This window comes from Narcine bancroftii, chromosome 10, assembly GCF_036971445.1.
Source record: "Narcine bancroftii isolate sNarBan1 chromosome 10, sNarBan1.hap1, whole genome shotgun sequence".
NCBI classification, from domain to species: domain Eukaryota; kingdom Metazoa; phylum Chordata; class Chondrichthyes; order Torpediniformes; family Narcinidae; genus Narcine; species Narcine bancroftii.
This window is the reverse complement of record NC_091478.1, coordinates 99,417,045-99,434,990: the sequence shown is the minus strand read 5'-3', so window position 1 is coordinate 99,434,990 and position 17,946 is coordinate 99,417,045.

The following is a 17,946-nucleotide window of genomic DNA, read 5'->3' as shown; positions in this document are numbered from 1 at the left end:
AAGATATGCAAATATTACATAATGATATAGATCGAAACATCAAGTGTAGAATTCAGTTTTGAGTCCAAAAGGCTACAATGCACCTAGGTGAGGTGCTGTTTCTCGAACTTGCTTTGGGCCTCACTGTCTCTGGGCACAGGTCAAAATGGGAGCGAGACGGGAATTAAAGGGGGAGGGCAACAGGAAGTTTGGAACGTGAAGTGATCACACACCTGGAATTCTCTTCCCTGGTGGGCAGGGGGGTCCAGAATATTAGCAAAATTTAAAGTGGAGGGAGATCAGGGAATTGAGGGCTGCACGGAAATGGCACACCAGTGATGAAGCCTGGGGCAGATTAACCATGATGAAATTCTGTGATGGGACAGGTTTGAAGGGCCAAGTGGACTTCGGTTGTCTGTTATGTTTTTATGTTCTTACTGTTGATCAATGGGCTGAGTCGCCTTTAGCCTTTCTCTTCCTTTACGTTTTTAAAGTTAGAAAAGAAACATTGGAACTTTTGATGATTTATTGATGTCATTACTGGGGTTTATCAAAGGTCTGTCTATTGATTTCTGAGATGTGCTGTGCCTGATATTACATAGCCAGGTAATCTCACATGAAAGCACTCAGTTATAGGTATGCCATGTGCTAAGGTTGTACGCTATAGGAATGAATTACTAATTTAGTTGAAATCAAAAAAGATCATTCTGTGTGGGTATGAATCACCTTCTGTGAGTTTTCACAGGGTTACAAGAAGATTGAGGGCAGAATGGATGATGACACCTCCTCTCCCATAAAGAGATGAATCCAAAAAGTAAGGTTTATTTGTTTCATAAAAGGAAGTGTAATCATTCTTTTCACCAATGTCATTTTGGTAAAGAGATCTGCACTCCAAAGTCAGTCGAGTTAGTGTTATATCTACGTTAATGCAAATACAAACCAATGCCAACATCGTTTACTGCTAAATTCATTTGAATTAATGGGTGAGCCCGTACATGATCAGTTAGGAACTAATCATATATACTAGCTTTGCCAAAATGATATTCAGTACATATCCTGTGATTGAATGAACAAATGAAGGGAATCTGAGAGGTATGTTTTTTTTCACACAGACTGAAGTTGATATAGGGAATATTGACAACACTTTTCTTATTCTAATAAATCCTAATTTCAAAATATCATCTTCCAAAGCGTGAGCTGCGATATCCCAAATTTAGATCTCTTTAATCCAATAAATCAAACTTTGTGGCTGTTACTTGATGTCGTTTTAATTCGTTGATACAACAAGTAAAGATTTTGCACAGCTTCACCACAAGACTTTCATAATGGTGAATAACAAAGCATTTACTGTATGAAGATAGTCCTTTAGACTCTAATCACTTAAAAGTTGTCATAACAAAAGCAATAGCTAAAGATTGCTATAAATATACAAAGGTGTACAAAGATACAAAGAGATACAAAAATTCAAAGAAAAATTTCTCATGCTCACATTTCCTTTACCTCTTGTAGAATGAGCAAACAGTTAGCCTGGGGGGATATTATGACATATTGCATTATAGTCACTATGGTAAAACTGCAAACAACAGTTCTCTTAAAGAGACAGGCACAAAATTAACTTGGAATTAAAAAAAAACCAAGGTTTTAACCTTTACAGGGTGCGTGCTGCTGGGGGAAATGGTGGAATCAGGCGTATTCACCATATTTAAGAAGCATTTAGACAGACAACTGAAATAGGCATGGCAGTGAAGGATAGTGTCTCAAAGTGGACAAATAAGATGGAGTAGGACAGCCATTCTCAACCTTTTTTCAGCTATGACCCCTGAGGGCTCTGCTCAGTTTATGAGCCCCCTTCCATGCGAAGCAGTCAAGTTTTAATTTCTTTCGTACTTATCTCCTACAGATGGCATTAAAAAAACCCAAAAAAATGTTATGTAAGGTCAAAAGAAAACAAGGCTTTGACTTAAATGTGCTGTGGCCCCTGTTGTGGTAGACACCGAAGGTCAGCATGGACATTGTTCCTCCAGTCTGCCTGAATCACATACAATTGAGTGACATGTTTTTTGTAAAGCCAATTAAATTCTTGTTTTCCCCCATTGCAACATTTCCTGCATGACACGTGACAACATTTGACAAAAATACTTCATGGGTTTGATCTGTTGAACCATGTCCATCACGGCCTCTAACCTCCCATCCATTGAATATATCTATGTAAAGCAGTGTCTCAAAAAGGCAGACAGGATCATAAAACACCCCATCACCTTGGTCACAACCTCATGTCTACCTTTAGGCACCAGCACCTTTAGGTTCAAGAACAGCTTCATCCCAACAGCTATCAGGTTCTTGAACCTCCCCATGTCACACTAATCAGGGACTGCTCCGACACCAAGAATTGCCAACACTATTGAAAAGTCCTGTTTATTTGTACAACTATAACAATATTTATTATCTATCTTTTCTTTGTATCTATTGACTCCATTGATTTCAATTAGATATACTATTATAGATGTTTTTCAGTTGTTTTTTTTTGTAGATGTTCTTTTATTGTATTTTAATCCTTTATTTTTTAACACACAAAACTTGAAACCATCTTCTTTAATGTTCTGTGAAAAGTCTTTAAGTGACACTCTATGTGGTTGATTCTTAATAACAAATATTTATATAAAAGTTAACGTGGCTTAACGATCCTTAATAATCTTAAAAAATGTTCAATGTGGTTCAATTCTCTTCAACTATGTTAAACATTCAATGTTATTTAACATGTTTTAATGGTCCACAGAAATTGTCGACATCTAACTCACCCCACTCGTGCGGGGAGGGAGGGAGGGAGGATGACTTTATGTGCTACTTTGTGGATGCACTAGCCCCAGCTCCAATGCTCCACTGCTGGGATCGAGCCAACTGCATCACCATGCTCCTCCGGTAACACAAACGGTGTTTTCAGTAAAGTACCCGTTCTACTGAAGCAAATAAGAATTTTGGAGCATATGTACATTGGACAATTTATTTGACAGTAAACACATTATTATCAGTTCAAAGACTTGTAATCTTATACCCTGAGTAGAGAGGTCAGTAACTTGGAACATGGATTTAAGTAATAAGTACCATGAATTAAGACATTAGAATAGAAATATTTCCAGAACACATGATAATGGTTTGAAAATCACCATCTTAAAAGATTATGGAGAGAGAAATCCTTACCACCCTCATATTGTGTTTGAAGAACCTTTGGTGCAAGATACCAGACCAAGGGAAGGAGAATGTCCATTTTTTGGACACCAGTAGCTAAAGAACTGCACAGACTAATTGACATAGGACTTTATGGACATTTTCAATACTTTCATGTTCAACAGCATGGTGGTAAGCGCAATGCTGTTGCAATGTTACCGAATGGGACTGGAGTTTGAATCCCAGGCTGTCTGTAAGGAGTTTGTACCTTTTCCCTGCGTCAGTGTGGGTTTTCCCCGGGGGCTCCAGTTTCCTCCCACCATCCAAAAAAATAAAGTACTGGGGGTTGTAGGTGAATTGGATGTAATTGGGCAGCACAAGGTCATGGGCCAAAAGGGCCTGTTAAGGAGCAGTATGTCTAAATGTTCAAAATTTACAAACATTTACCTCACTGCAGCAGATTTCAAGTCAGCTACTATCAAACCAGAACCCAAGAGGGCAACAATAACAGTCCTCAATGACTGGCACAGAAATACTTCAAGCATCTAGTGATGAAATGCATCAGATCATCAAAGTGCTCCTCCCAGAGTCACTAGAGCCCTTTCAATTCATCTGCAAAGAAACTGGTCCACTGACAATGCTATAGCCTTGTCCCTTCATTCTGTCTTGACCCACCTGGAGAATGATGCTTCATACGCCAGGCTGCTGTTCATCAGTGTCAGCTCGACTTTTAATGCAATCCTCACTGGGACTCAACATCCCTCTCTGTAACTGGATTCTGAACTTCCTAACGGAAAGACCACAGTCTGTCCGGGTTGGTAGCAGAATATCTAGTACTGTCACGCTGAGCACTGGCGCATATCATGGATGTGGGCTCAGCCGGCTCCTGTTCATGCTACTGACCCACGACTGCATCATCTGATCCAGTTCCAACAGTGTCATCAAGTTTGCAGATGACAAAAGTGTAGTCGGCCTCATCACCAACAAAGATGAGTCACACTAGAGAGAAGAGGTGGAAATTCTTGTGTTGTGGTGTGAGAGTTACAACCTGAATGCCAATGTGGACAAGATGAAGGAGATGATCGTGGACTTCAGGAGGACCAGGAATGAGCTCCCATTACTACACAACAATAACTCTGTAGTGGCTATCGTGAAGGCTCAACATCTCCTCACTTATGAGAATGGCACAACAGAATCTGCATGTCCTGAGAAGACTGAAGTGGGCAAGACTACCGGCCACCATCATGTTAACCTTCTACAGGAGCTCTATCAAGGGTATCCTGGCTGACTACATCACAGTGTAGTATGCTTGCTGCAGAGAAAAGGATCAGAGGTCAATCCACAGGACTATGAGTGGCAGATAGAAGAACACTGGAGTCTTCCTACCCCCTTCAACATGATGTAGCAGGATATTTGTCTGAAGAGGGCTCGCAAAATCAGTGAGGATTCCTTCCCCACCACCCCCCCCCCACCCCACCCAGCATCTTTCAGCTGCTCCCGTCGGGAAAGAGATACAGGAGTATCAGAGCCAGCACCCGCAGGATGAGAAACAGGTTCTTCCCACGGACAGTGAGAATGCTGAACGACCAAAGGAATTGCTCACACTAACCATCCGAGATTCTCATATTTACAGAACAGTATTTGTATATATGAATATTTGGCCTACATATGTGTTGTTATCTGTATATGTGTTATGTCTGATTGTGTGTCTGCAAGTTTTGCACCTCAGACCAGAGAACGCTGTTTCATCAGTTGCACTTATGTGAACAGATGATAATAAACTTTACTCGACTTGACATGCCTTGACTCAAAGGATTAAATGAGTTAATTTTCAATCCATAACTGGCTTCAATTCTATGATAAACACAGGTTATTTCTTAATTGGGATTTTCTTTAAATTGTCAAAAATTAGACTATAATTAGTTGACAGAAATAGGCTATTAAGCCCATCAAGTCTGCCCTATTTTCACACTCAGCCCCACTGCTCAGCCTTCTCCCCATAACCGTTGATACCACAGCCAAGAACCTTTCAGTCTCTGCCTAAAATGCATCCAATAACTTGGCTGAGGGACTCCTCTGTCCCCTAACTTATTCCATTATGCCTGTGCTGACCCTTCAGTTCTCATTTATTCAATTTCAAAGTCTATTAACACTTGGAATTTCACACTGTGTATTTTCTGGGAGTTTATTCAAGATTGCTATATCTGTTTCAGTCGTCAATACCATGGAGTATAGGACTCTGTTCACTTGCAACTAAATAAATAGTGAAGCAATTGTCTCACAGCTAATTTATTCGGCAGTTCAAATCTAAATAAAAAAGGCAATGAACAATTATATATTTGAATCTAATGATTATAACCGAATATTGCCTCTGGCTGTGTGAGGTACCATGATGCATTTTGCAATGTCCTGCCTCTGAACAAACAAGATCGCTCTTTTTGGAAGACATTGAGCAAACAGGGAAAATTTACAGGGTTGTGAGGAAACAATATTTCCTTGTTACAGCAGGAGATGCAACACCTGACCTTTCACCTCCTCAAACTTTCCAGGTGGAGGAGTGATTGGCCCGCACTTCTTCCAATCTTGTGCATTGCGCTTGATATTCAAAATGTTGTTTCCTCCACATGAGGCAAACCAAATGCAGATTGGGCAATCGCTTTGCTGAGCACCAAGTTGATTCCACAACTTTCAGGTATGTGACTTCCTCCTCTGACAGCATGATGCCTGATCCAAGTTTGAGAAACAACACCTCAACTTCTGTCTGGATATGTGGTAGCCTCCCAGATTGACATTGAACTCATCCAGTGAACACCTTTTGTTGATCTGAATTCCTCTCCCAGCCGGCATCGTCTGAATTCTGAGACTTTTTGAGGTTTCCTGCTTCTGGCCCATTCTGCTTATTCCTTGAAGAAGGCCTCAGGCCCGAAATGTCGGCAATATATCTTTGCTTTTTATGAATGCTGTTTTAAAACTGGTCATTTCTGTTAGTTTGTTTCTCTTTCCTTTAATACAGTTTATTTGCTAGATATGTTCCACAGCCTTGCTATTACTCTCACAAAACCTTCTATTCTAACTTCAACATTAACCTATTTGGTCTCACCCTATCAGAGATGTTCCCTTCGATCTACTTATTCCTTCCACACATCTGCTTAATGAAATAACTGTCTGCCCTATTGAACCATCACTTTTGTTTTGCACTGACTGCAACTGTGATTATTTATTTACATTTATTGCCTCTTTTTCCCCAATGTGTTTTAATTTAATTAATATGTTTCTTCCTACATTTTACTTATCTGTGTGGCTGCAGCATGCAGGAATTATCGTGCATTCATGCCGTCGTCTGAATGAGACAAACATTGATCATTCTTTTCCTCTCTTTCCCTGTTATATTGAATGGTCTCAGACCTGAAACAAATGGCATTTTCTCACAGAAACTTCAGAATTATTCAAAACGAAATTAGCATACTTACCTCTGGTGTGGCCCAATGTGGTTGTTTGCACAGGTGGACTTTTATACAGCCTTCCTGTGTCGCGGAGATTGTCGGTGGGGGAAGGCCGCACTTATAAGGCCTGTTTCTCATGGAGTGGCTGCGGTCATCTTCCACTGCAGCCACTCCATATAAATGTGTTGGGTCCAAGTGGAAAAATTACAGGTGGAATTTACAGAACCAGTTCCGTCTTGACATTTTTACACTGCCACCGGAACAGAACATTTCCTGAAACTATTTCATTTCAGTTACAGAAGATGCTTTTAAAACATTTTCTGAAGCATGATTTTTTTTTAATATTCGAGCCAGAAAAAGCACTGAGAAATCCTAATGCCAGACCGAAAGAGAACTGGTCATTTGGAGATTGTTATTCTCCAGACGACATCTTAAACTGAGCATCTATCTTCTCTCTCAGGTGAAACAATCCATGCTCTATTTTGACATTATTCCTGAGATCGTGACCTATAATTATCTCCAGATAAACTCTTCTAAAACTCTATATTTGCTCATTATTATGTTGGGGTGTGGTGTTGGGAAGTGAATCAGGTTCAGTGAGTTCACTGAGAGATGAGACTGGACACAAGTGTTACAATCACATGTAACTTTAATTAACACACAGGAGACAAACAGGGGAGAATGTTAAATGGCACTCTAATAGTATTTCACTTAAACAACGATATAGACATTCACCTTGGCCCTAGGTTGGACTCCGACAATAGTGAACTTATACTACACATGCTCACACACTTGAGTCCACACACTACAAATAGGTTCTCACCCAGTTCTCTGTACCAATGAGGGTGTGGCTCTCTGGAAGCATTGATCTATCTCAATACTATGGCTCAGCTTCAGTGTAATGCACACCTTTCCCGTGACACTTCCAGCGATGTCCACAACAGTGACCTGGCATGGAGTGATGTCCAGGGTTTGGACCACAAGGCAGAGAGAGAGACAATGCATTGGTGTTTTAAATACAGTGGTAATCTGTGCTTCTAGCTAATAATCCTAGGTGATTTAAATTAGCCAACGGCAAGGTGTGCACTAATGGGTGGCTGGAGTCCAGCCTCGATTGACAGATGATGTGACTTCTGAATAAGTTTCAGACAGGAAGAATATGTGACCACCTGCAATACACACATTCCAGACAGGCAGAGTCCACGTTTCCTCTACACACAACATGGTGTTTGTGGGAGACCACTATTTTTAGAAATCCGATGAAAAATGTGTGACTTATTTGACCAGGCTGTTTTTTAGAACATAGAACATTACAGCACAGTACAGGCCTTTCAGCCCACAATAATCTAATCCTTCCCTACCTCACATCTGTGACTCCCTATTTTTCTTACATCCATGTTCTTTTTGCCCCGGCCTCTACTGCCATCATCAACAATACATTCCAGCTACCCACCACTCTCTGAATAAAAAAGCCTACCTCTAACATCTCCCCTAAAAATCCTTCAACTCACCTTTATCAGTTTTTATTTTGTGAATTTCACCTTATATGAATGGTTTTAAAGATGTTTTATTGAAGCACTCAGGAAAGAGTGGCAATGTTGTCGGGGTGGTCCCTGTGTGATTATTGTACGTGAGATAGACCACAAGCCCATTATTTTTGTGACCAGTTCTTTTGAAGTGAGTTTATCATGAGAACCCTCACCTCACAGGCTTGGTTGCATTATTTATTGTCGTGAATATTGAGATACGGTGAATATTTTTGTTCTAATTTCACACAGGCATCAGTGAAGTCAGGATGGAATTTAGTCTGCCGTCACGGGCTTTTAGATGAATAAGTAATGGAGGTTACTTGCCATTTACTCTAACTCAGAGTACAACTTGTAGTCAACTATCATAACACCTATTGGAGACTGCAGGCCAAGCATGAAAAGTTTCCAAGTGCAAATATTCCAGGACCACTCAATCTTTATTTTTAATCTGTGAATAAATGAGAAGGATGATCTCTAAAAGGGACATTCTAGACAGGATGAATCAGGCTTCAACATCCCTGGAGAGGGCAGTTACGTACTGAAAGCAGTTGACTCATTGAAGCATTGTCAGATGAAGACTACAGCCTCAATTATCCAATAGCTTTCATTTTAATGAGTAGTTACTAATTTCTTTGGATCAAGAGAAGAGTTGCACATTGCATCGAGTCCAAGAGTGTTACAGGGATACGTGCAACCAGATGAAATGCTGTCTTATTGTCCTTCCACAGTTTAAGGAGGATCTCAGGTGAAATTAGCAAGCTCAGAATCCTCAGAAATCAGAAGACCCCCTACACTGAGTTATCTTGCATGGCAATCACTGCTTATTATGCTTCATTTTGTTCAGCACTTGGTAGTTTTGTAAATGTTACTGACCACCATATTAGCAAGTGCACAAAACTTCTTTATATACTGTGAGAAACACACACAGTGTTGAAGGAACACAACCAGTCAGGCAGCATCCATGGAAGGGAATAGATCGTTAATGTTTCAGACCGAAACCATGAAAAACAAGAAATGGGCAGACACCTGAATAAAAAGGTGGTACTGGCAGGTGACAGGTCAGACAGGTGTGGGGGGGTGGGGTTTAAGAAATTTAAAAAAAAAAGGTAGGAAACTAGGAGATGATAGGAAGAGGCTGAGAAAGATGCATCCTGTAGAAGGAAAGGGCAGAGCAGGGTTGGCACCAGAACGAGTATTAGAAGGGGACAGTAGGGTAGCACAGCCCGACAGTCGTAATCACTCAGCTGGGGGTTGAGGAGAGTGGGTGCTGGTGGTGATCTACTTGCCAAATGAATGTAAACCTTCTCTGTCCCTCTGACATAGCAGCCAAAAGCATGGAGAGTATCTAGTGTGCATCAAGCTAGGCGCCAGTGATGTTTGACATACATTAATGACGTGGGCGGGGAGGGGGCAGGTCTGACAGCGAGCGAATGGGGGCATGAAACCTCGCAAAGGGGGGGGTATGCCCGTGAATACCCCAGCATGGAGCAGACCCTGGGGTAGAGAAAGATACACTCTAAAAGGAGGAAGAAAGAGATGGGGATGGAGGTAGGAGGTAGGAAGGTGAGGGGGATGGGCAGGAAGAGAAGGTGGGAAAGGAGAAAGAAGGGGATGGAAAAAGGAGAAAAAAAAACTCCTGTCTCCCTCTAAAGACACCCTGCATAGCTAGGCTAATGTGAAGAGGATGCTCTCGAGGGTGAACTCACGGAAAGCCACAGGACCAGACAACACACCTGGTTGGATGCTGAAGGACTATATATTCCATCCCATCATCATCCTAGTGCCCAAGAGAATGATGGTGTTTGGACTAAATGACTACTGCCCAGTAGCACTGACCTCTTTGATCATGAAGTGCTTTGAGGGCTGGTAATGGAATGCATCAGACTGCATCTCCCAGTGACATTGGACCTGTTCCAGTTGCCTACTGTCCAAACCATTCCAATGATGTTGCAGTAGCCTCCACTCCATCCTCATACACAAGGTTGCTGTTCATTGATTTTAACTTAGATTTCAATATGATTATACCTGAGGGCGGTGGATAAACTGTCCTTGTGGAACTCAACACCCCACTCTGCAAATGGATTCTTGACCTGTTGACCGACAGACTATAGTCAGTCGGGATTGGCAGAAAACCCTCAGATCCCATCATACTGACCACTGGTGCATGTCAGGACTGCATTCTCTGCCCATTACTGTGAGTGAACTGCCAGGTTCAATTCGAACAGAATCATCAAGTTTGTGGATGATACAACATCGGCATCAATGAGGAGTCGTCTTACAGAGAGGAGGTTGGAAAACTCATAAAATAGTGTGAGAATAACAACGTGAGTCTCAGCATGGACAAGACAAATTAGATGATTATGAATTTCAAGAGTAAGTTAATAATCATTCCAAGTTGTGGAAAAAATGGAGAACACAAAATTCTTTGGTGTGCATATAAAGGATGATGTAACCTGGACCCAAAATACCTCCTCATTAGTTAGGAAGGCTCACCAGCACCTACATGTCTAAAGGAGTATGAGTAGGGCAAGACCCTCATCTTAACAACATTTTACAGGAGGACAATTGAGAGGGTCCTGTCTGGCCGCATCATTGTGTGGTATGGTAGCTGCAAAGCATTAGACCAGAAGTCAAGAGAGAGGATCATCAAAATGGGTCAAAAAGATCACAGGGGTCTCCCTTTCCCCTATTGACAACATTCCCCTATTGTTTAAGAAGGACTCAAAGAATTATTGAGGACCCTTTTCATCTAGCACACAATATTTTTGACCATTCAATCATGAAGGAGGTGCAAGACCATCAAAATCAGGACTGCCGGGCTGGGAAATAGCTTCTTCCTACAGGTTGTGTGAACAGTATCTGTAACCGAGTAAATAATCCTAAATATTTATATATTTACTTTAAATTATAGTTTATATGTGAAATTCTGTTTCGTTGGGTTGAATATATACAGTCAGATGTTAATAATATTGAATTTGAATTGGGCTAGAGTGATAGGGGAAAACAAGGGAAGGGAGGTTGGTTGAGAAGTCAAAGGGGGATCTTACCAAAAATTGGAGATATCTTTATCGATGCTGCCTTGTTGGAGTCTGTAAAGATAGAATTAAAGTATTCTTCCTCCAATGACCATTCCATTTTAACAAGGATACAGCATTGCCAGTTGGTATTATTTTATCGCCGGGGTATTTGATACCTGGCAGTCAGAGGGTGAATTGACCTCACCACAGGGTTGAAATCAGGCCCTAACTAGTTCGAGTTTAAGTTCAAGGTTATTATTAGGTGTACTGAGGTACTGTGAAAAGGTGTGTTTTCCATGTTACCAATTGAGTACATCAGTATTTGATCTAGACAGAAGTAAGTCAGCAAATGCATGCACTACAGCCTGTACTAAATGCAAATCGAATCATTACAGATGTGATTATTAACTCACATGCCCATGACTTTTATAAGTGTTGGGTAATCTTTCTGACCAGCAAATTCTTGATCATTGGTAAAGGACATCTAGTTTTGACCTTTACCACGCCAGAAACATTCTTCTCCAGATAGCACGGAAAGTAATAGACAGTCCATGTGTCATAACTATGCAGGGTTCTCAACCACATGAAGGTGCAAGCTGCAGAGGTGAAATTTAAATTAATCATCCACTAAGAGGCCTTCCAATTAGTTCCCTCATGAGTTCAAAATGTTAAGGTGTAAAGAGGATTTTTAGCCTTTTTCAAGAAACTCTCCCTACATTTTGCAGATTTATTATTCTGCGTATTGGATTCAACATTTCTCATGGCTCAACATTTCTGGGAAAGATAAAACGTTATGCAACAACCATTTTTTTTGTGTTGCAGTGCAACAGAGCTGTTCATTTTCCTAGCTCAAGTGGAGTTAAAGATGCTTAAATAAAAACATTCAAAATATAGCTGAAGAAAATTAGCCAGAATTCTCATTTCTAGTCAACATCAAGTTAAGGTAAACCAAGTAGAAGTGTACACTCATTGGAGTGAACTGGGCTCTTTATAAAACCCTTATTTCCACTCTGCAGTTGACTGATCCATAGAGGCTCTCTTCTGAATTTAAAGATGGTAAAAGGCTCCTTGAGCATGGTTACTTGAAGGATGACTAATCCTCATTAAGTCATACTTTCGCAAAGAAATATCATCTTGCAGTGGAGTTAAAGTCTTCAGGATTTGTGTGAGCCTGGAAAATAAAAGCTATAGTTTTCAGAATGGATGTGCAGGGTAAAATTTCCAAATCTGCCGAGGATGCGGAACTTCGAAGAGTGATAGGCAATGAAACCAAATAGAAATTAGTTGGAAGAAGATACAGAAAGGCTGTCTCCATCGATAAACAAGGTAAAATTTAATACACAGATAATATGCTTGTCCAAAGATGAGAAGACATTGTAAGATTAATAAAAGAGTTTCAAAAGGTGTGGAGGAAGAAGGAGGATTTAGTGCACTTGAGCAGAAGACCTTGATCGTGGAAAGACATGTGAGCAAGTGGTTGTGAAAATATCTGGTAATTTGCTATCAAAAAATCATGAGAGAAATGAATCAGGTGAAAACAGATCTAGTTTCCAAGAGAAAGGGAATCAGTAACCAGAGGACACAGCCTTAAGTTGAGCAGAGAGATATTTAATAGGAACTTGAAAGGTAACATTTTTACACAGAGGAGAGTGGGTGTATGGAATGGGCTGATGGCAGAGGTGGTTGAGGCTGGAACTATTGCAATGTTTTTCTTCATGATGCCGTCTGGATTTATGCTCCTGGTAGGGTCACCCACGGCAGTAAGGTTGAGGGTGAGGTCCCTGATAAAGATCAATCCAACCAATTCCTCAACAGTGGAAAAGGCAAATGAAGTTACTCTGAACTCAACGGCTGTGAAGGCGGATGAAGATTGCATAGCTCCAGACGGCATCCCTCTCGGGATCTCAGGATCACACAAGCTTCTCCAGCACAACAAGGTGACAATCCATGGAGATTTAGAATGAAGATGAGGAGGAACTGCTTTTCCCAGAGGAATTCAGTGCCCATTGAAGCAGGAGAGGCAAACTCTGTAAATATATTTAAGATGAGGTTGGATAGATTTTTACAAAGTATGGGAAATAAGGGATTTGGAGAAAAGGCAGCTAGGTGAAGATGAGTCTATCATTAGATCAGCCTTGATCTCATTGAATGGAGGAGCAGGCTCAATGGGCCAATTGGCTTAGTCTTGCTCCTATTTCTTATGTTCTTATAACAAATCATTGGAATGATATTACTTTTATTGTCAAGATGTCCATCACAACATTGGTACAGCACCAGCGATCAGGGTTCAAATCCGACACTGTCTGTAAGGAGTTGGTATGTTTTCCCCGTGTCTGCATGGGTTTCCTCTAGGTGCTCCGGTTTACTTCCACCCTTTAAAACATACAGTATTGTAACTCAATTGGGTGTAATTGGCCAGGACCAACTCGTGGGCCAGAAGCCCCCGTTACCAAGTTGTATGTCTATTTATTTCCGAATTATGTTCGCCTATTCAATGTGATTGAACAAAGGAGATGTTTCTGGATTTCAGGAGGCCTAGGGGTGACCACCCTGAACTCCATATTAATAAGTCTATAATGGAAATAGTAGAGAGCACCAAGATCTTTGGAGTCCACTTAACTAGTGACATAACCTGGACACACAACATCTCACTTGTCACGAACGCGCAACAGCGACTACATTTCCTGAGAAGATTGAGCTGGGCAAGGCTTATCGTCCATCATCCTGTTGACTTTCTACATGAGCTCTATTGAGAGCATCTTGGCTTGCTGTATCTCAGTGTGGTACAATTGCTATAGAGCATTGGATTGGAGGACAATCCACAGAGCGGCAGAGAGGTTCACTGTGGTCTCCCTCCCCTACCCTCCCCCATTGATATGATCTTCCAGGATCATTATCTGATGAGACCTCGCCATATTGTTAAGGACCCCTACCATTCCCACCCCCCAATCAGGAAAGAGATACAGCAGAATCAGAGCCAGCACCCATCAGGTTGAGGAACAGGTTCTTTTCTCTGGCAGTGAGACCGCTAAATGATTGATGAACTGCTCACACTGCTTGTACAATCCCTCCAAGAATATACTCTTACTTAAATATTTATTATTTTTATGCTATGTTTATGGGTGGGTTTGCATTTTTATTAACATCGAAGTCTGAAAAATGCCATTTTGTCCAGTTGTACTTGACCATTGTATGATAATAAATTTGAACTTGAACATTAAAAAAATTTCATCCATTTACTTCAGCAACTTAAGGGCTGATGAGCTTACCACATATTTTCATAAACATTAAGAGAGTGACAGAAATAAAACAGTGATCACTCTTCTTTCTTTAATTTGCTCCTCACTCATTTTCAGTCTTGTGTGAAGATGTCAAAACTCGTTAATCGTTTCACTTTCCACTTATAAAGAATTAATTACACATTGAGAGATTGGACACATTGGTACACTGTTTGATTCATCACGTCAGGATCAAGGGGCACCGTGCATGGGTTTCAACTGTCAAAGGGAGATAAATTGATTAATTGAATCTAACGTTGGCCATTTTAAGAGGAAGGCAGGGGAGGAAATAGGCTTTAGACTTATTTGGTTTGGTACTGATATGTATTTGTTTAAATGCCTGCATTAAAAGAAGAAAAATATGTTGAAGTATCTGCATGCACACATAAAATAGAATGTGGAACATTTGGGAAGAGGCAAGTATCCTTCCACCCATGACATTTGTGCTAACCATGGGCCAATTTATTTTTTTAAGCAAGGTAGAAGGCCCTTCTAGCCCATGAAACCTGCGCCACCCAATTAACCAACAAACCCTGAAATATTTTGGAGAGTGGAAAGAAACCTGAGCACCTGGGGAAACCTGCATAACTCACAGGGAGAACGTACAAATTTCTTACAGACAGGGCCAAATTCGAACCTGGGTCACTAGTGTTGTAATTGAGCAGTGCTAATCACCGAATTCGAACCTGGGTCACTAGTGTTGTAATTGAGCAGTGCTAATCACCGAATTCAAACCTGGGTCACTAGTGTTGTAATTGAGCAGTGCTAATCACCGAATTCAAACCTGGGTCGCTAGTGTTGTAATTGTGCAGTGCTAATCACTGTGGTAACTGTGCCACACCCATTTTAATGTGATCCCATCTGATCTCCACATGGTCTCCATCCCTTTATTCCCTGTCTGTTCATGTGCCTGTCCAAATGCCTCGTGTATGTTGTGGCTATATCTGGTTCCACTGCCACCTCCCTTGGCAGTGCATTCCAGGCTCTCAGTATCAAATTATCTGTGAATATTCTTTAAACCTCTCCTTCCCCCTCTATCCTTAAATCTTTCCCTTCTGACTTTTGATTTATCCATCCTGTGAAGGAAACTCTGTCTATCTAAACCTCTCATTTTATGTACAGATTTCCCCTAAATCTCCAAAGCTCCAGAGTAAACAATGAAGTTTGTCCAACCTCCATTTAAAGCAAAAACTCTCTGAGCCAGGCAACTTCCCAGTGAGTGTCTTCTCTATCCTCTCCGAAGCTGCCACATTCTTATTGCAATATGTGACCAGAACTACACACAATCTTCCAAATGTGGCTGAACCAAAGTTTTATACATTTACAACTGGATGCTTTAAGTGACTATTTGATAGGTATATGGAACTGAGCAAAAGGGAGTGTTATGTAAAGACATGCACAGAGATGTAAGGAAAAATGGAGGATTATAGGTGGTGAGAGAGGTGAGGGTTTGATTGATGTGGAGTAAGATTATATCGGTTGACAAAACATTGTGGGCTCAAGGGCCTGTACCATGCTGTAGATTTCTACGTTCTGTTCACTGTGACTTCCCAACATTTGAACCTAATGTCCCAAAGTGATAAAGATAAGAATGCCATAAGCTTCTTCATTACCCAATCTACTCTTTCTAGTAGTGTGCCGCCACTTTCTAGGTTTATGAGGCACAATTTCCTACACACAAAGCCATGCTGAGAATCCCAAATCAGTCCTTGTGTTCCTAAATGCAAGTAAACATTGTCTTTCAGAATCTCCTCCAGTAATTTACACACAGCTAATGTTAAGATCATCGATTTGTAGTTCTCTGACTTACCCTTGCACTCTTTTTTTAAAATAAAGGGACAAAATTAGCCACACTTCAATCTCCCAGCATCCCACACCTGCTTAATGATGATGTAAAACTCTCTGCCAGTGCTCCTTCAATGTCTTCCCTGGCTTCCCATCATGTTCGAGATTTTGATAGCCCCGACTCTGTGAAAAAGGTTGCCTTCATGATTATGTGCATCTCCCTAAGGTTTTCCCTCATCCTCCAATGCTCCACAGAGAAAAGTCGCAGCCTGTCCAGCCTCTCTTATAATCAGTCCCATTATCACCTTTAAGATTCATGAAAACACCAGATTCTTATTGTGTGGTATTCATGGGCCTTCAATGTGATTGGCAGGAATGGGTTATGATGGATTTTTTTTACTGCAGCTTATCTTTCCCACAGCTGGGTGGACAAGACTGTATTCATTAGTTGGTCTCTCCAACATCTTGCGCAGCTGTAGCTTGCTTCTGTACCGCAGTGTCCAGACCGATGAAGATAGATGTGTGTGCCACTTTCATGGGACTATTTTCCTGTATCTCAAGTCTCCTTGTTCCATCATACATCTCTGAATATCTCCCATGAGTATTTATAATTCGTCATCTGCTCTTCAACAAAGATTCCTCTCAGTAACAATTTTACTCATAAAACATTCAGTTCTTTACCAAGACTGTTGGTCAGGAGCTGATTAAAACAAGCAATCTATCCTTCCAATGAAATCAGAAGAGTGATGACCAAAAAAAACAAAGATAAATAGTTCTGGCTCTGCTGGAGGGACTTACTGAATTTAGTGCTCCCTTTGTGGCCTTCTCTGCATCGGAGAGACTGGGCTCAGACTGGGAGATCGCTTCACTGAGCACCTCTGCTCTGTCCCATCAGTGACAGGGACCTCCCAGTGGCCAATCATTTCAATTTTTGCATCCCACTCCCATTCTCACATCTGTCCATGGCCTCATGTACTATTCCACCAAGACCACCTGTAAATTGGAAAAAGAACACTTGATTTTCTGTCTGGGTACTCTACAGCCGTATGGTATCAGCATCAACTTCTCTGGTTTCTGCTCACCTACTCCCTGCTCTCCCTCCCTTCCCTTCCCCTTGTCTTCTTTCCTTCGTTCTCCACTCCCTTTCCATTCACTTAGCCATCCCTCCTCCTCCTGCTTGCTGCTGCGGCCTCCCTCCCTTCTCCACCTATTTCCTTCGTTGAATGGCTTTCTCAGACGTGTTCAATCCTACTTAAGCTTACCATGTTTAAGAGCAAAATGGAATGCAGGAGTAGGCTAAATATTACCTGTTAGAGGAACTCAGCAGGTCAAGCAACATCAGTGGAAAAACAAATGAGTTCCAAAGAACTTTGGCCTGTAACATTGACCATTCTTCCCCTCCCACTGACGGTGCTGAGTTCCTCAGCAGATTGCTTTTTTTTTGCTCCAGACTCCAACTTCGGCAGGAGTAGGCAATTTGATAATGTTAGTTTATTTTACACTTTTAATGATCTAGCATGGTAGAAGAGTTTTCCATCCTGTGCTGCCCAATCACAACCAATTAACCTTCCAAACCCATAGGTTTTGGAGGGTGGGAAGAAACCAGAGCATCTGGAGAAAACCAACGCAGGTCCTGAGGAGAACGTGCAAACTCCTTATAGGCAGCATCTAATTCAAACCTGGGTCACTGGCGCAGTAGTAGCATTGTGCAAACTGCTGTGCTAACCATATCACCTTTATTATTGAGCAA